The 19,567-nt window shown below is 47.8% G+C and overlaps 1 protein-coding gene across 3 annotated transcripts in view; it reads left to right on the forward strand.

Annotated features, from left to right (window-relative positions):
- The first annotated feature begins 975 nt into the window (after nucleotides 1-975).
- The window catches only part of DUSP12 (dual specificity phosphatase 12), a 115,685-nt gene continuing 97,093 nt past the window's right edge, over nucleotides 976-19,567 (forward strand). Inside the window, exon 1 of one of the 3 annotated variants that reach the window (XM_073557951.1) lies at nucleotides 976-1,078. The gene's annotated coding sequence lies outside the window, so the exon portion shown is untranslated. Of the gene's footprint in view, nucleotides 1,148-19,567 lie in introns of all 3 variants that reach the window. The other 2 variants (XM_073557953.1, XM_073557954.1) reach the window with 2 other exon arrangements.

Raw genomic sequence — 19,567 nt, forward strand, 5'->3', positions numbered from 1 at the left:
AGTGTGCAGTGCTGAGTGTGTACGTACAGTGTGCAGTGCTGAGTGTGTACGTACAGTGTGCAGTGCTGAGTGTGTACGTACAGTGTGCAGTGCTGAGTGTGTATGTACAGTGTGCAGAGCTGTGTATGTACAGTGTGCAGTGCTGAGTGTGTATGTACAGTGTGCAGAGCTGAAGTCTATGTACAGTGTGCAGAGCTGAGTGTGTACGTACAGTGTGCAGAGCTGAGTGTGTACGTACAGTGTGCAGAGCTGAGTGTGTACGTACAGTGTGCAGAGCTGAGTGTGTATGTACAGTGTGCAGAGCTGAAGTCTATGTACAGTGTGCAGAGCTGAGTGTGTACGTACAGTGTGCAGAGCTGAGTGTGTATGTACAGTGTGCAGTGCTGAGTGTGTACGTACAGTGTGCAGAGCTGAGTGTGTACGTACAGTGTGCAGAGCTGAGTGTGTATGTACAGTGTGCAGTGCTGAGTGTGTATGTACAGTGTGCAGAGCTGAGTGTGTATGTACAGTGTGCAGAGCTGAGTGTGTATGTACAGTGTGCAGAGCTGAGTGTGTATGTACAGTGTGCAGAGCTGAAGTCTATGTACAGTGTGCAGAGCTGAGTGTGTACGTACAGTGTGCAGAGCTGAGTGTGTATGTACAGTGTGCAGAGCTGAAGTCTATGTACAGTGTGCAGAGCTGAGTGTGTATGTACAGTGTGCAGAGCTGAGTGTGTATGTACAGTGTGCAGAGCTGAAGTCTATGTACAGTGTGCAGAGCTGAGTGTGTACGTACAGTGTGCAGAGCTGAGTGTGTATGTACAGTGTGCAGAGCTGAAGTCTATGTACAGTGTGCAGAGCTGAGTGTGTATGTACAGTGTGCAGAGCTGAGTGTGTATGTACAGTGTGCAGTGTGAGTGTGTATGTACAGTGTGCAGTGTGAGTGTGTATGTACAGTGTGCAGAGCTGAGAGTCTATGAACAGCTGTGGTGGCTGAGGAAGCCTGACTCCTCCCATACACGTGACTGATCACATGACTCTGACATCATCCGTCTGCGCTGGAGGTGTACATGAGGAGCTGGTGTCCGCTGTCCTGCAGGGTGAGTGTCCCGGGGATGAGTGGCAGAAGTGCCGCAGGTAGCCCTGTGCTGTGAGGGGCCTGGCGCACGGTGTGTATGTGCACGCCATTACTGCAGTGTGCTCAGAGCGGCTGTGGTATCTCTCCGCTCAGGGGATGCGGCTCCGCGCCGGTTCTGCATCTCGGAACATTTTTTTTCCATTGCCATAGTGTAGAAAGCTGTGCGTTATTTCTGTCCGTTGTGAATTAGGTTATGTCGCTTCCTATTGGCATGTAGGGAGGGGGGCAAAGAATAATAAGCTGTTTTATTGTGGGGAGCTCTCTGCACGGTAGAAGTGACGTCACGTTTATGAATGAAGATGATGTGTTTTTTACTTTTGCACAGTAAAGCCGCGTTCTGCCTTTGTGCCCCCATAGCCCAGCTGTCTGTGGGTCAGGCTGGCAGTTCTCTTGGTATGTTTCGGGGTTCGTGTCACCTTCTGACCAGCTGGCTTTAGCTCTGCCATCGTTTAGTTTTACCAAGTTTATGATCTGGATTAACCCCTTCACCCCCAGCCTGTTTTCACCTTCAGGCCAATTTTTACATTTCTGACCACTGTCACTTTATGTGGTAATGACTCTGGAAAACTTCACCGAATCCTGCTGATTCAGAGATTGTTGTTTTCATGAAATATTGTCCTTTAGTATAGTGGTAACGTTTCTTCAATATGGTTTACGTTTGTGGAAGAAAATGGAAATTTGGCAAAAATGTAGCAATTTTCAAGCTTTTCCAATTTTTTTTTTTTTTTTTACCCTTAAAGGGAATCTGTCAGCAGGATTGTGCCCAGGAACCAGCAGACAGTGTCAGGTCAGCGCCGTTACACTGATTACAATGAGACCTTGGTGGATAAAATCCGTCTCGTGGTTGTTCTTTAGTCTTTTCCGTTTTTTGTTAATGCGATTCTCGTGCCCTACGGCGGGGCTGGGGTATGTGTGCTCGTATTCATAATGCAGCCTGCTGACGGGTCACGGATCCCTCACCTGACCACTAGTTTACATAATGAATATATGTATATACTAAATAAAAAAACTCTGCAGGCAGGTGTGTTCTGGAAAAGCGAAATGGCACAGAATTTGAAAATGGTGCCTGCACAGTAGCTGCTATGGGTGTCTGCTGCGGTGATGCCGTATCTGGTACTGCTCGTGCGTCGGTAGTGCAATCTTACTGGAGAAGAAAAAAAAAATTCCTCCAAGATAGTGCTGTCCGCGCCTGCATAGCAGGAGCTCTTGGCTATCTCCAAGCTGCTACTGCGCAGGCATGGGTGGCGCCATCGTGGAGGAGGAGTTTTTTTTTTTCTCCAGTAAGATTGCACTACCGACGCACGCGCAGTACCAGATACGGCATCACCGCAGCAGACACCCATAGCAGCTACTGTGCAGGCGCCATTTTCAAATTCTGTGCCATTTCGCTTTTCCAGAACCTTTGTACTATGTGGAAGCCCTCTATATTTCCTTTAACCCCTTCCTTACATTGGATGTACTATTCTGTCCATGTGACCTGGGACCTAGGTCTCAAGGACAGAACAGTACTTCCAACGCAATCAGCGGCGCTCACATGGTGAGTGCCGCTGATCACGGCTGGGTGTCAGCTGATTATCACAGCTGACACCCGGCACTATGTGCTAGGGGCGGTCACAGACCGCCCCCAGCACATTAACCCCTGGCACACTGTGATCAAACATGATCGTAGTGTATCGGGGGCACAGGGAAGAATTGCGCAGGGAGGGGGCTTCCCTAAGACCCTCGGAGCAGCGCGATGTGCTCACGCTGCTTCAAGGGTCTCCTCCCTGCAGGCCCTCAGATCCAGTATGGCCACGGGGGCCTTCTGGGTCCTGCAGCGAGGCGGCTTTCTCAGTGACTGCTGCGAGCAGGCGCTGAGAAAGCCTCTACAGTGCCTGTCAGATCTCTGATCTGACACACTGCTGTGCAAAGTGTCATATCAGCGATCTGACACTTTATAGTAATGACCCACATTGGGACAATATAATAAGGTGTAAAAAAAAATCATGTATAAAAATAATTTATAAAAATTCCTAAATTAAAAAAGAAAATTCCCTAATTATTTTTTTTTGTAAATAAAAAAAACAAAAAAACAATTACAATACACATATTTAGTATCGCCGTGTCCGTAACGACCCACCCTATAAAACTGTCCCACTAGTTAACCCCTTTAGGGAACCCCTTTAAAAAAAAAAAACAAGGCAAGAAACAATGCTTTATCATCATATCGCCAAACAAAAAGTGCAATAACGCACAATCTAAAAGGCGGATATAAATAACCATGGTACCGCTGAAAACAACATCTTGTCCCGCAAAAAACTAGCCACCATACAGCATCATCAGCGAAAAAATAAAAAAGTTATAGCTCGCAGAATAAAGTGATGCAAAAATAATTATTTTTTATATAAAATTGTTTTTATTGTATAAAAGCGCCAAAACATAAAAAAAGACCTAAATGAGGTATTGCTGTAACCGTACTGACCCGAAGAATAAAATCGCTTTATCAATTTTACCGCAGGCGGAACGGTGTAAACGCACCCCCCAAAAGAAATTCATGAAATGCTGATTTTTGTTCATTCTGCGTCCCAAAAATCGGAATAAAAAGCGATCAAAAAAATATCACGTGCCCGAAAATGGTACCAATAAAAACGTCAACTCGTCCCGCAAAAAATAAGACCTCACATGACTCGGTGGGTCAAAATATGGAAAAATTATAGCTCTCAAAATGTGGAGATACAAAAACTATTTTTACAATAAAAAGCGTCTTTTAGCGTGTAACAGCTGCCAAACATAAAAACCGCCATAAATAGTAAATTAAACCCCCCGTTATCACCCCCTTAGTTAGGGAAAAAAAAAAAGTATTTCCATTTTCCCACTAGGGCTAGGGTTAGGGCTGAGATTAGGGTTAGGGGTGTGTTGGGGTTAGGGTTGGATTTAGAATTGGGGGGGTTTCCACTGTTTGGGCACATCAGGTGCTCTCCAAACGCAACATGGCGTCTGATCTCAATTCCATCCAATTCTGCGTTAAAAAAGTCAGACTGTGCTCCTTCCCTTCCAAGCTCTGCCATGCGCCCAAACAGTGTTTTACCCCCCACATATGGGGTATCAACATACTCAGGACAAATTGCACAACAACCTTTGGGGTCCCATTTCTCCTGTTACCCTTGGGAATAAAAATTGGGGGCAAAAATATAATTTTTGTGAAAAAAAATATTTTTTTTTTATTTTTATGGCTCTACGTCATAAACTTCTGTGAAGCACTTGGGCGTTCAAAGTGCTCACCACACATCTAGATAAGTTCCTTGGGTGGTCTAATTTCCAAAATGGGGTGACTTATGGGGGTTTCAACAGTTTAGGCACATCAGGGGCTCTCCAAACGCGACATGACACCCGCAGACTATTCAATCAAAGTCTGCATTCCAAAACGTCACTGCTTCCCTTCTGAGCCCCGACGTGTTCCCATACAGTAGTTTTCTCCCACATATGGGATATCAGCATACTCGGGACAAATTGGACAACAACTTTTGGGGTCCTACATCTCCTGTTACCCTTCGGAAAATAAAAAAAATTGGGGACTAAAAGATCATGTTTCTGGAAAAAATATGATTTTTTTTTTTTATTTTCACGCTCCGGCTTTATAAACTTCTGTGAAGCTCTTGGGGGATCAAAGTGCTCACCACACATCTAGATAAGTTCCTTGGGGGGGTCTAGTTTCCAAAATGAGGTCACTTGTGGGGGGTTTCCATAGTTTAGGCACATCAGGGGCTCTCCAAACGCGACATGGTGTCCGATCTCAATTCTAGCCAAAAAAGCCAAATGGCGCTGCTTCTCTTCCGAGCTCTGCCATGCGCACTTCTTTGTGCTGAATCCACAGCGGTTTTACACCTACTCCATTGTCCAGGTGTCAAACTGCAGGGGAAAACCGCAGGCTAATCCGCAGATAAACCGCAAGTCTTTTGACCTGCGGATTTTGCAAAATCTGCGTGGAAAATTCCTCAGCAGAATCCGCAGCGTGTGCACTTACTTTGGGGTTTCCATCTAAATCTCCGAGTGACGTGACAGATGAAACCCCCGAGGGATTCATTCACTATAATGACGCAGCAAAGTTACTCTGGACCCAGTCTGGCATCTGTTAAGCATTGTCATTATTTTCAGAAGTGCAAAAAATTGTGGCACGGCCACGCTCTTTTGCATGCCTAAAAAGATGGACACCGCCGGATCACAGGTCAGATGATGTCCACAGTGCCTCCATGTGCATCATTATAAGGAATTTTCGGCCGGGGGTTCCATCTGAATCTTGTACTTCAGAGATTTACACGGATACGCTGGTGAAAGCCCTCAGCGCAGACCTCTGGATAAATGTGAGCTGAACTTTACTGCATTCTTTGGGAGACAGAGTGGAAAAAAATCAACCACAGGTGAAGAATTTTTATTTTTTTACAACGTTCTTTGTGCGGTAAAAGTGATTAGATTACTTTATTCTTCAGGTCAGTGTGATTACAGTGATACCAGATTATTATTTTTTTTTTTTTTTATGTTTGACTGCTGTCATACAGTAAAACACCCTTTTTTTTTTTTTTTTTTTTTTTTTTGTGCAAAAACTAGTTTTTGCATCCTCATATTTACACAACTATAATTTTTGTATATGTCAGCCGAGAGTCCTGTGACACAATTTTTGCTGGATGAGTTGACATTTTTATTGGTACCATTTTCAGGCACATAACATTCTTTTGATCGTTTTCTATTCCGCTTTTTGGGTGGCATACTGAATAAAAAAAAACAAACAGCAATTCAGGAAGTGTTTTTTGTTTTGTTTTATTGCCGTTCTTCATTTTGGTAAAGTTCAAAAATCGGCTTTATTCTTTGAGTCAGTACGATTACAGCGATGCTTCATTTATATATTTTTTTGTTTTGGCGCTCAGTAAAAACTTGTATGGAAAAAAATATTTTTGCATTGCTTTATTATGAGAGCTATATCTTTTTTAATTTTCCGCTGATGGAGTTGTGTGGCGGCTTGTTTTTTTTTCCTGACAAGATGATGACAGCGGTACCATTTTTTATCTTGTTTTATTGCACTTTTTGTTCGGCTGTTCAGCGGTAAGATGATAAAGCATTGTTATTTATTTATTTTTTGTTTTTACAATGGTCACTTGAAAGGGTTACCTAGTGGGACAGTTTTATATGTCTTGTAATTCCAGATGCAGCGATACCAAATATATGTACTTTTATTGTCTTTATTTTTTTAACATTTTTTTCTTTTAGGGGATTTAAAAAATATACACTGCTCAAAAAAATAAAAGGAACACATAAACTACATAATATAACTCCAAGTAAATCAAACTGTCCACTTAGGAAGCAACACTGATTGACAATCAATTGCACATGCTGTTGTGCAAATGGAATATACAACAGATAGAAATTATTGGCAATTATCAAGACACACTCAATAAAGGAGTGGTTCTGCAGGTGGGGACCACAGACCACATCTCAGTACCAATGCTTTCTGGCTGATGTTTTGGTCACTTTTGAATGTTGGTTGTGCTTTCAGGCTATGTGCACATGTGCGGAATTGCTGTGGAAATTTCCGCGGCAATTCCCGCGAAAAACTAGCGTTTTGCAAGCATAATAAGCTTGCGGAATGCTAGCATTTTCCAAACAATCTGTAGCATCGCTTGAAAAACTGATTGACAGGTTGGTCACACTTATCAAACATAGTGTTTGACAAGTGTGACTAACTTTTCAATACTGAGGCTGCCTATGCAGCATCAATAGTAAAAAGATACAATGTTAAAAATAATTAAAAAAAAATAAAAAAAATCGTAATATTCTCACCTTCCGGCGTCCCTCGCAGCGTTCACGATCCTCGCGATGCTCCTGGCAAGTCCCGTTCCCAGCGATGCCTTGCAACAGTGACCCCAGATGACGTAGCATCACCCAAGACTGCTACGTCATCACAGGTCATCGTCGCAAGGCATTGCTGGGAACGTGACTTGGTGGGAGCATCTCTGAGGCCTGGGAACGCTGCGGGAGCTGCCGGAAGGTGAGAATATCACAATTTTTTATTTTAATTCTTTTTTTTAACAGGGATATGGTACCCAGGTCCTGGAGGAGAGTCTCCTCTCCTCCAGACCCTGAGTACCATCCACACATTTTCTGCTTACTTTTTGCATGGTGGGCATAGCCACATGCGGAAAGTAAGCGGAACAATGCATTCCTATGTGTGCAGAATCCCCGCGATTCCGCATAAAGAATGAGCATGCTGCAAATTTTTCCACGATGCGATTCCGCCGCGGAAAAATACGCAGCATTAGCACAGCATGTGCATAATGCCATTGAATACAATGGGTTGCTTATTGTATGCGTTTTCGCAGCAAAAAAAGCTGCAAAAGCGCATAAATCCGCAGCAATTCTGCACGTGTGCACATAGCCTCACACTCGTGGTAGCATGAGACGGACTCTGCAACCCACACAAGTGGCTCAGGTAGTGCAGCTCATCCAGGATGGCACATCAATGCGAGCTGTGGCAAGAAGGTTTGCTGTGTCTGTCAGCGTAGTGTCCAGAGGCTGGAGGCACTACCAGGAGACAGGCCAGTACACCAGGAGACGTAGAGGGGGCCATAGGAGGGCAATAACCCAGCAGCAAGACTGCTACCTCCGCTTTTGTGCAAGGAAGAACAGGAGGAGCACTGCCAGAGCCCTGCAAAATGACCTCCAGTAGGCCACAAATGTGCATGTGTCTGCACAAATGGTTAGAAACCGACTCCATGAGGATGGTCTGAGGGCTTGACGTCCACAGATGGGGGTTGTGCTCACATCCCAACACCGTGCAGGAAGCTTGGCATTTACCACAGAACACCAGGATTGGCAAATTCGCCACTGGCGCCCTGTGCTCTTCACAGATGAAAGCAGGTTCACACTGAGCACATGTGACAGACGTGACAGTCTGGAGACGCCGTGGAGAGCGATCTGCTGCCTGTAACATCCATTACTGGCCCACGAACAGTTTGGCAGTGGGCCAGTAATGGTGTGGGGTGGCATTTCTTTGGAGGGTTTCACAGCCCTCCATGTGCTCGCCAGAGGTAGCCTGACTGTCATTACGTACTGAGATGAGATCCTCAGACCCCTTGTGAGAATATATGCTGGTGCAGTTGGCCCTGGGTTCCTCCTGATGCGGGACAATGCCAGACCTCATGTGGCTGGAGAGTTCCTGCAAGATGAAGGCATGGAGCTATGGACTGGCCCACCCGTTCCCCAGACCTGAATCTGATTGGGCACATCTGGGACATCATGTCTCGCTCCATCCACCAACGTCGCGCTGCACCACAGACTGTCCAGGATGCTTAAGTCCAGGTCTGGGAGGAGAGCCCTCCGGAGACCATCCGCCGCCTCATCAGTATCATGCCCAGGCGTTGTACAGTAGGGAGGTCATACAGGCATGTGGAGGCCACACAAAATACTGAGCATCTTTTCCTTGTCATGAGGAATTTCCACTGAAGTTGGGTCAGCCTGTAATTTGATTTTCCACTTTGATTTTGAGTATCATTCCAAATCCAGACCTCCATTGGATATTCATTTTGATTTACATTGATAATTATGTTTTATTGTTCTGATCATTCCACTATGCAATGAATAAAAATTTGCAACTGGAATATTTCATTCAGAGAAATCTAGGATGTGGTATTTTAGTGTTCCCTTTATTTTTTTGAGCAGTGTATATATTTTTACAAATTTTAATAACTTTTTTTTACATTGCCCCAGGATGGTACATCTCTATATAGTGACAGATCGCTGATCTGATACCCTGCAATGCTTCTGTACTGCAGGGCGTCAGAGCAGCGTCTGACAGGCAGGAAGGAGGCATGTCAGCACCTGCTCTTAGCCAGAGCCCATCGGCCACCTTCCCTGAAGGACCCCTGCGGCTGTCTTGCGGTCACTATGGAGACCATCAGCACAACGCGTTTGTGCCGATGGGAGCAGACAGGGAGTTCACTCCCTCTGCGATGCTCCTTGATGTCGCTGTCACTATTGACAGCTGCATCAGAGAGGTTAAACATCTGCGATCGATGCTAGCACCGATCGTGGGCATTGCTGCAGGATGTTAGCTATCATATAGAGCTGACACCCGCACTCGATCGTGACGGCACTCAGCGTGAGCTCATGCGTTCGAGAAGAATCGGGTAAAACAAGGAGAGGTGAGTATTGTAAAATAATAATAATCAGTGACTGGTCATATTACGGAGGGCCATGAGGGGGTGCATTAAATTGCATGGGGGTCATTCCATGTCAAGTGAACCAATGCTTTTTACCTCTATATTTTTAATTCTTTTGAGATTTTGTTATTTGGTAATAGTGTGTCAGAGAATGCAAAATGTGAAGGAAAAAAAATTCTAGATTTTTATTTTTTTATTTTTTAGTGATATTCAAAGTTCAGAAAAAGTGCGAATTTCGGTGTTGCCTGCCTTAACATTTCTCCTCATAACTCAGGCTAGAAAAAAGATAGACAAACAAAATAAACACCAGTCTACCCAGAACTGTACAGGCTTTGACCAGATATGTCACAAGAGTATCTTTGTTAATATTTTACCCATGCGAATGCAAACACAAAAGTTTAAAACGCATTTCTGAAAAAAATGTTTTTTTAGAAATTTCAAAAACTACACATGTACCTGCTATGCTCCTAGCCACATCTGTACCAGAATTCAAGTTGGGATCATGATGGGATCATATTTTAAAAAATTAAACTATACAGTGTCAATTCCAAAATCTGGATTTCAGATCTGTTCAGCCTGTGGTCTAGAAGTGTGGGGTCTATATTTACCAAATAATCCATGATTTTTAGATATTACTGTATTTTTTATTATGTTACAGCTTAGAAGCAGGAGAGGACAGAGGAGAAAGCTTTGTTAGGGCTCAACCTGAGAATGAACAGGGGTAGACAGTGAGTGCAGAGCAAATGACAGGCCAGCAGCTCTGTCAGTCATATTGAGTATCTGCCCACCGCAGAGTCAGGAAGTAAGACATAGCTTTCATGTCCTGACATGTTCACTCTTGAATAGTGTTGAGCGATACCGTTCGATACCCAAAAATATCGTATCGGATGGTATCGCCCAATACGAAAAAAATATCGGGTATCGCCGATTCCGATACCGGAAGTCCCATTCAAGTCAATGGGACTTCCGGTATCGGAATTAAAAAAAGGCCTTTATTTCCTTGTTGGCTAATTCTACATAATTGAAAACAAATAAGAATCATGTAGAATGTATTGTGGGAGGTGGAGGAGACATTAAAAGCATAGTGGTTTATTCAAATCACATGGCATAGCATTAATTCCAATTTTTTTTTTTCAAGACGTTCGGAGTTAAAAAGATATTGACTATGTTAACTTTTTTATATTTAGTCAGATATGTATGTTTCGCAACTTCCATGCTCTTCACCTTCTTTTGTACTTCTCCCACACTTTCTCCTTCATGATCCGCAGCAGTAGCATTTTTTTCATCAACTTTTTCTTCACCTTATTCATCTTCTTCACCTTCTTCCCATTCATTTTTTTTTTTTCCATTCTTCATATTCTTCTTATTCAGCTATTATTAATTTTCATATGCTATTTCTTCATCTTCTTCCTATTCTTCTTTTTCTTCATTTTCTTATGTTGACAGGCATTCCTGTAGTACTTATCTATAAAAGTTATAAGATTACACCTTACGTTCTGCCTGTCACAAAAGATTTACAACAGGATTTGTCCGCGTTCAGTTTGGCCTGCAGCAGCAGGCATTTTCCAGTGGCACCACAAGGAGGAATGGACTCACCCCTATTTACTGCTTAGTCTTCTGCTTATAATTTTGACTTCTATGCTGATTTTTAGTCTTATGCTTAATGTTCTTCTGCTTTCTGTTCTTCTGCTTTTGCTTCTTCTGCTTCTTGTTCTTCTGTCTTTTGTTCTGTATCTTGGTGGTTGTCTTCATGTTCTTTGTCCTCTTGGTCTTATTATTTAGGGTCATATTTCTGGTCTTCTTTGGTGTGGTCTTCAGGGTCATCGTCATGGAGATCAATAAGGATTACCAAAGACAATTTCAAAAAGCTTGATCTTGGAAATGTAGCAGAAGGTACAAGAAGGCTGAGAAACTGGCGAGAACCAGCAGACAGTGCTGGCACCCGGATGGGTAGCAGAAGGAACAAGAGCCAATGGCACTACCGAGGACCAACTGACGGTGCTGGACCACGGTTACTAAGCAGAAGGTACCTGTGCTAAAAAGCACTACCAAGGACCAGCTGACGGTGCTGGACCTCGGATACCGAGATGGAGGCACCTAGGCCAAAGGCTGTGGCGAGAACCAGCAGACAGTGCTGGCACCCGGATGGGTAGCAGAAGGAACAAGAGCCAATGGCACTACCGAGGACCAACTGACGGTGCTGGACCACGGTTACTAAGCAGAAGGTACCTGTGCTAAAAAGCACTACCAAGGACCAGCTGACGGTGCTGGACTTCGGATACCGAGATGGAGGCACCTAGGCCAAAGGCTCTGGCGAGAACCAGCAGACAGTGCTGGAACCCGGGTGGGTAGCAGAAGGTACCCATTGAAAGCAAAGTAGCCAGGCCGCAAGCCGGCCGCAGTTACCGAAACCCATAGTCCTACAGGGGGTCCATGTCCCATTGGCACTACGGATCTAGCCTTCAGTGCCAGTTCCCGCAGCCCACAAAGGAGTCACCTAAACTGCAGGCACCGTAGAGTCGGCTAACCTGGCCGCAAGACGACAGGACAACGGATTGGTGGCATAGTGATCTTGACACTACCCGGAAACAGCAGGCGTGCTGGAACCAGGCTGGGCAACAGGGAGTCCCCGTGCCAAAGACACTACCGAGAACCAGCTGACGGTGCTGGAACCCAGATGGGTAGCAAAAGCTACAAGAGCCAATGGCACTACCGAGGAACAGCTGACGGTGCTGGACCACGGTTACTAGGCAGGAGGTACCTGTGCTAGAAAGCACTACCAAGGACCAGCTGACAGTGCTGGACCTCGGATACCGAGATGGAGGCACCTAGGCCAAAGGCTGTGGCGAGAACCAGCAGACAGTGCTGGCACCCGGATGGGTAGCAGAAGGAACAAGAGCCAATGGCACTACCGAGGACCAACTGACGGTGCTGGACCACGGTTACTAAGCAGAAGGTACCTGTGCTAAAAAGCACTACCAAGGACCAGCTGACGGTGCTGGACCTCGGATACCGAGATGGAGGCACCTAGGCCAAAGGCTCTGGCGAGAACCAGCAGACAGTGCTGGCACCCGGATGGGTAGCAGAAGGAACAAGAGCCAATGGCACTACCGAGGACCAACTGACGGTGCTGGACCACGGTTACTAAGCAGAAGGTACCTGTGCTAAAAAGCACTACCAAGGACCAGCTGACGGTGCTGGACCTCGGATACCGAGATGGAGGCACCTAGGCAAAAGGCTCTGGCGAGAACCAGCAGACAGTGCTGGAACCCGGGTGGGTAGCAGAAGGTACCCATTGAAAGCAAAGTAGCCAGGCCGCAAGCCGGCCGCAGTTACCGAAACCCACAGTCCTACAGGGGGTCCATGTCCCATTGGTACTACGGATCCATCCTTCAGTGCCAGTTCCCGCAGCCCACATAGGAGTCACCTAAACTGCAGGCACCGTAGAGTCGGCTAACCCGGCCGCAAGACGACAGGACAACGGATTGGTGGCATTGACCTTGACACTACCCGGAAACAGCAGGCGTGCTTGAACCAGGCTGGGCAACAGGGAGTCCCCGTGCCAAAGACACTGCCGAGCACCAACTGGCGTTGTTGGAGCCCAGGGACAATCATGGTGTAGGCCGAAGCCTACTTGGTGGCAGTTTTAGATTGTTTGTAGGCTACAACAGACTGTCAACGTGCTCCAATTAGGCATCTGTCTCCACTCTGTTTCCAGGATTTCACGTGACCACCAACACCGCCAGTTTATGCGTACAGCAGCCGTCTGCCCAATCCACACGTGTTGCTGTGTTACTGGGATTCTGTAATGTCAGCAGATCCCCTGATGTGTGTCTGCCACTGTCTCCTGCTCTGTCCACATTCCCACCGCTTGCAGTGGGAAGGTGGACAGCGCAGGAGACAGTGGCGGACACATATTGGGGGATCTGCTGACGTTACAGAACCCCAGTAACACAGGAACACGTGTGGAATGCGTGGATGGCAACTGTGAGCAGGAACTGGCGGTGTTGGAGGTCAGGGGAAATACTAGAGACAGAGTGGAGACAGAGGCCAAATCAGAGAATGTTTAAATCTGAAGTAGTTACAATTTGGAGGCAGCAGCAGTTTGCCCACCACACAGCAGGGGATCAGCTGACGTTACTGAACCCCACTTTCACATGAACGAGTGTGTTTTTCTGTGTGGACAGCACTTCCGAGCACCAACTAGCGTTGTTGGAACCCAGGGACAATCATGGTGCAGGCCGAGGCCTACTAGGAGCCAGGTGTAAAGCTAAGGTATTTTGACTTTGGAGGGAGCAGGACACTTTGCCCTCCACACAGCAGGGGATCAGCTGACGTTACCGAACCCCACTTTCACATGAACGAGTGTGTTTTTCTGTGTGGACAGCACTTCCGAGCACCAACTAGCGTTGTTGGAGCCCAGGGAGATCCAGGGTGCAGGCAGAGGCCTACTTGGTGGCAGTTTTACATTGTTTGTAGGCTACAACACACTGTCAACGTGCTACAATTAGGCATCTGTCTCCACTCTGTTTCCAGGATTTCACGTTACTACCAACACCGCCAGTTTATGCGTACAGCAGCCGTCTGCCCAATCCACACGTGTTCCTGTGTTACTGGTGTTCTGTAATGTCAGCAGATCCCCTGATGTTTGTCTGCCAATGTCTCCTGCTCTGTCCACATTCCCACCACTTGCAGTGGGAAGGTGGACAGCGCAGGAGACAGTGCCGGACACACATTGGGGGATCAGCTCACGTTACAGAACTCCAGGAACACAGGAACAAGTGTGGAATGCGTGGACGGCAACTGTGAGCAGGAACTGGCGGTGTTGGAGGTCAGGGGAAATACTAGAGACAGAGTGGAGACAGAGGCCAAATCAGAGAATGTTTAAATCTGAAGTAGTTACAATTTGGAGGCAGCAGCAGTTTGCCCTCCACACAGCAGGGGATCAGCTGACGTTACTGAACCCCACTTTCACATGAACGAGTGTGTTTTTCTGTGTGGACAGCACTTCCGAGCACCAACTGGCGGTGTTGGAGCCCAGGGACAATCATGGTGCAGGCCGAGGCCTACTAGGAGCCAGGTGTAAAGCTGAGGTATTTTGACTATGGAGGGAGCAGGACACTTTGCCCTCCACACAGCAGGGGATCAGCCGACGTTACCGAACCCCACTTTCACATGAACGAGTGTGTTTTTCTGTATGGACGGCACTTCCGAGCAACAACTGACTATGTTGGAGCCCAGGGATAGTCATTTTGTAGGCTGAGGCCTACTTGGAGGCAGTTTAAGATAAGACGTTGTTTGAATTTGGAGGCAGCAGCGGTTTGCCCTCCACACAGCAGGGGATCAGCTGACATTACTGACCCCCACTTTCACATGAACAAGTGTGTTTTTCTGTGTGGACAGCACTTCCGAGCACCAACTAGCGTTGTTGGAGCCCAGGGAGAACCAGGGTGCAGGCCAAGGCCTACTTGGTGGCAGTTTTAGATTGTAGGCTACAACAGACTGTCAACGTGCTCCAATTAGGCATCTGTCTCCACTCTGTTTCCAGGATTTCACGTGACTACCAACACCGCCAGTTTATGCGTACAGTAGCCGTCTGCCCAATCCACACGTGTTCCTGTGTTACTGGGATTCTGTAATGTCAGCAGATCCCCTGATGTGTGTCTGCCACTGTCTCCTGCTCTGTCCACATTCCTACCGCTTGCAGTGGGAAGGTAGACAGCGCAGGAGACAGTGGCGGACACACATTGGGGGATCTGCTGACGTAACAGAACCCCAGTAACACAGGAACACGTGTGGAATGCGTGGACGGCAACTGTGAGCAGGAACTGGCGGTGTTGGAGGTCAGGGGAAATACTAGAGACAGAGTGGAGACAGAGGCCAAATCAGAGAATGTTTAAATCTGAAGTAGCTAAAATTTGGAGGCAGCAGCAGTTTGCCCTCCACACAGCAGGGGATCAGCTGACGTTACCGAACCCCACTTTCACATGAACGAGTGTGTTTTTCTGTGTGGACAGCACTTCCGAGCACCAACTGGCGTTGTCGGAGCCCAGGGAAAATGAGGTAGTAGACCGAGGCCTACTTGGAGCCAGGTGTAAATCTGAGGTTGTTTGACTGTGGAGGGAGCAGGATACTTTGCCATACACACAGCAGGGGATCAGCTGACGTTACCGAACCCCACTTACACATGAGCGAGTGTTTTGTCTGTGCGGACAGCACTTCTGAGCACCAACTGGCGGTGTCGGAGCCCAGGGAAAATCAGGTAGTAGGCCGAGGCCTACTTGGTGGCAGTTTGCGATTGTTTCTAGACTACTACTAACTGTCAACGTACTCCATTAGGCCTCTGTCTTCACTCTGTTTCGAGTATTTCCGCTGACTTCCAACCATGCCAGTTGCTGCTCTGAAATGCCGTCTGCACAACCCACACTTGTTACTGGGTTACTGGGGTTCTGTGACAGCAGCTTCTCCCTAGAGGTGAGTCAGGCAATGTCTCCTGCTCTGTCCACATTTCCACTACAAGTAGTGGGAATGTAGACAAAGCAGGAGACATTGCCGTGCTCGACTCTGGAGATGAGCAGATGTTACAGGACCCAGGTACCACAGGAACAAGTGTGGATTGTGCAGACGGCACTTGAGAGCAGAAACAGGCGGTGTTGTAGGCCGGAGGAAATACTCAAAACAGAGTGGAGACAGAGGGCAAATCAGAGAACATATTAAATCAGAGGTAGTCAGAAGTTGTAGGCAGCAGGAGAGTTTGCCGTACACACAGCAGGGGATCAGCTGACGTTACCGAACCCCACTTACACATGAGCGAGTGTTTTGTCTGTGCGGACAGCACTTCTGAGCAACAACGGGCGTTGCTGTAGCCCAGGAAATAAAGTTCAGGTCATAGAAACATGAACACAACAGGAGACCTGGATCCTGTTGCCAGCCAATTATTTATTCTGGAAGAGGACTGGCAAATTCAGGTGAGATCCAGGCCTTGTTCATTTTCACAAAAGTAAGCCGGTCAACATTATCGGCGGATAGTCGCGTGCGACGGTCTGTTACCACACCACCTGCAGCACTAAAGACACGTTCCGATAATACACTGGCAGCAGGGCAAGCCAGCACCTCCAATGCATACTGGCTAAGCTCTGGCCATGTATCCAGCTTAGAGACCCAATACTTGAACGGGGAAGAGTCGTCTGGGAGAACACTAACAGGGCACGACAAGTAGTCTGTCACCATCTGACGGAAACGTTGCCTCCTGCTGACTGGAGCCGTCTGTGATGGTGTAGCCGTTTGTGGCGGTCCCACAAAACTTTTCCACATTTGGGCCATACTGGCCTTGCCTTGTCCTGCGGCACTGCCTCTGCTACCTCTTTGTGCAGAACTTCCTCCACTGCCTCTACCCACATGGCTGCTTTGAAAAGCACTACCAGCAACACTTGTGGGGGGAATGGAGAACATGATGGCCTGCACAAGTGTTTCTTGGTACTCCCGCATTTTTCGCTCCCGGTTCAACTGTGGTATGAGGCTTTGTAAGTTGTCCCGGTAGCGAGGATCTAGGAGGGTGTACACCCAATAATCAGCCGTGTGGAGAATGTTGGCGATGCGGCGGTCATTTAACAAGCACTGCAGCATGAAATCAACCATGTGCTGCAGACTGCCAACTGGACCGGAAACGATGTCCCCAGCTTGAGGCAGCATCTCAGCCTGCTCAGCATCACCCCACCCTCGCTGTACACACTGACTACTAGAGCCTTGTGTACCTCCCTCCTCTGGAGAGATGTGTTCCTCCTCCTCCATTGACTCCTCGTCATCCTCCTCACTAAGTGTCCCCTGCCTGGGCCTTTGTGTGGAAGAACGTTGCGCAGACTTGCCAGAAGCAGATGGCATTTCTGACTGCTCATCCTCGACCTCTTCAAAAACCTCCTCACTTAGTGCTTGTAAGGTTTTTTGAAGCAGACAGATAAGGGGGACAGTCATGCTGATTAGTGCATCATCTGCACTGGCCATCCGCGTGGAGTCATCGAAGGCACGCAAAACTTGGCAGATGTCCCTCATAGTGGCCCACTCAGTGGTGGTGAAGTGTGTCCGGCGCACAGTGCGACTTGTTTGTGCCTGATGCAGCTGGTACTCCATTACTGCTGCCTGCTGCTCACACAACCGCTCCAACATATGTAACGTTGAATTCCACCTGGTGGGGAGGTCACATATGATGCGATGTTCTGGCAGGCGGAATCGGCGTTGCAGAGATGCAATGCGCGATCTTGCCATGCTGGAACGCCGCAAGTGAGCACACTCTAGGCGAACCTTGTGCAGCAGTGCATCAAGATCCGGATAGTCCCTCAGAAAGCTCTGCACGACCAAATTGAGCACGTGTGCCAGACATGGTATGTGAGTGAGGTTGCCTAGGCCCAGAGCTGCCACTAGATTTCGGCCATTGTCACTCACTACCAAACCTAGCTGGAGATTCGCTGGCACAAACCACACATCACTCTCCTGCTTGATGTCATTCCAGAGCTCCTGTGCTGTGTGGCTCCGATTCCCCAAAGAAATTAATTTAAGGACGGCCTGTTGACGTTTGGCCACACCTGTGCTCATATCTGGCCTAACAGGCTCACGCAGTGCTGATTCCGAGGAACTAGAGTAGGAGGAGGATTCAATATGTACAGACTGCATTCCTGCAATCCTTGGAGTTGGCAGAATACGTACAGAGCCACTCTCCAGATCTGTACCCGGCTCCACAACATTGACCCAATGGGCAGTGAGGGAAAGGTATCGTCCCTGTCCATGGCTACTGGTTCACGCATCGGTGGTCAGGTGGACCTTGCTACTGATGGCATTTAGTAGCGCATTTTTAATTTTTCCCTCCACATGCTTTTGCAGGGCAGGGACAGCTTGCCTGCTGAAATAAAAGCGGCTGGGCACATTGTATTGTGGAACTGCCAATGACATAAAGTTCCGGAATGTGTCATTCTCCACCAGCCTGAATGACAGCATCTCAAGGGCCAGTAGTTTGGCAATGCCGGCATTCAGAGCCAGTGCTCGGGGATGGTTTGCCGAGTATGGCCGCTTTTTCTCCCATGCCTGCGCTACCGATTGCTGGTGAGTGGCCTGGGAGGGTGCTGATGACTGCGAACGTGGTTCAGTGGGTGGAATTTCACTGGGTCTCTGGACAACAGTGGCAGTGGTTCTTCCATGGCGTTCCAGTGTGGAAGCCGAACCAGCTGTGTGTGAGCTGGAGGAAGAGGCCCCAACACGAGCTGAAGAGGTGGTAGGTGCTGCTGAAGGTTGGCCTACATCTTCAGTGTGTCTGTGTAACTCCACCTCGTGCTTGGTACGCACATGTTTCCACATATTTGTGGTATTGAGGTTGCTCACATTTTTCCCTCGTTTCACTTTCTGATGACACAGCTTGCATTTGACAAAGCAAATGTCATCTGCAACTGTGTAAAAAAAAGACCACGCACTGCAAGTCCTGGGAGCGCCCGTTTTGTGTTTTGGAAGAGGATTGCTCCTCACGGGTGCCAAAGTGGAGGCTACAGGCAACCAAGTCTGCCCCCGCCCTCTCCCTCCTCTTTTGGCCGTTCGGGGAATCTCTTCCTCAGAGCTGCTCCCACCACCTTCCTGTGGCTGACGCCATGATGGGTCAAGGACCTCATCATCTCCACTCCCCTCTTCAAGCACCGGCTGGTCCTGGGTTGTCTCGCCAGCACCGTACGCACCAGAAATTGGCAACTGAGTCTCATCATCATCTGATGCATACTGAGGTGTGCTGACCATAGGCACTGGCCCACCCACCTCTTCAGATTCAGAGGGACAAAGCAGTTGCGCATCACTGCATACTCCCTCTTCTTCACGCTCTAGAATGCTGCTTGGCTGGCCACCTCTTTCCAAGCCAACAGATTCTGAGAACAGAAGTAAAGATTGAGATGGCTCCTGTCCAGGGCTCTCAGACTGCCTGGGCAATTTGGCAGGTGGTGAAGAGACAGATGGTTGCTCTTCAGTGCTCTGGCCTTGGGAGGATGCGGAAGTCATTGAAGTGGATGCGTTAGCTGCCATCCATCCGACAACGGCTTCAATTTGTTCGTCACGCAGCAGTGGGGTACGGCGAGGTCCTACAAAGCTGCGCATGAAGGACTGTTGCCTGGTAAAAGTGGGGGATGCTGGGTCACTGGTGGCCGCAGCAGATACCGAATCCCCACGTCCTCTCCCTGCTGAAACTCCACGGCCACGACCACGTGCCTTACTCCCTGCCTTCTTCATCTTGGTAG

This window comes from Dendrobates tinctorius, unplaced genomic scaffold (genome assembly GCF_039654945.1).
Source record: "Dendrobates tinctorius isolate UK_male_01 unplaced genomic scaffold, ASM3965494v1 ptg000012l, whole genome shotgun sequence".
NCBI classification, from domain to species: domain Eukaryota; kingdom Metazoa; phylum Chordata; class Amphibia; order Anura; family Dendrobatidae; genus Dendrobates; species Dendrobates tinctorius.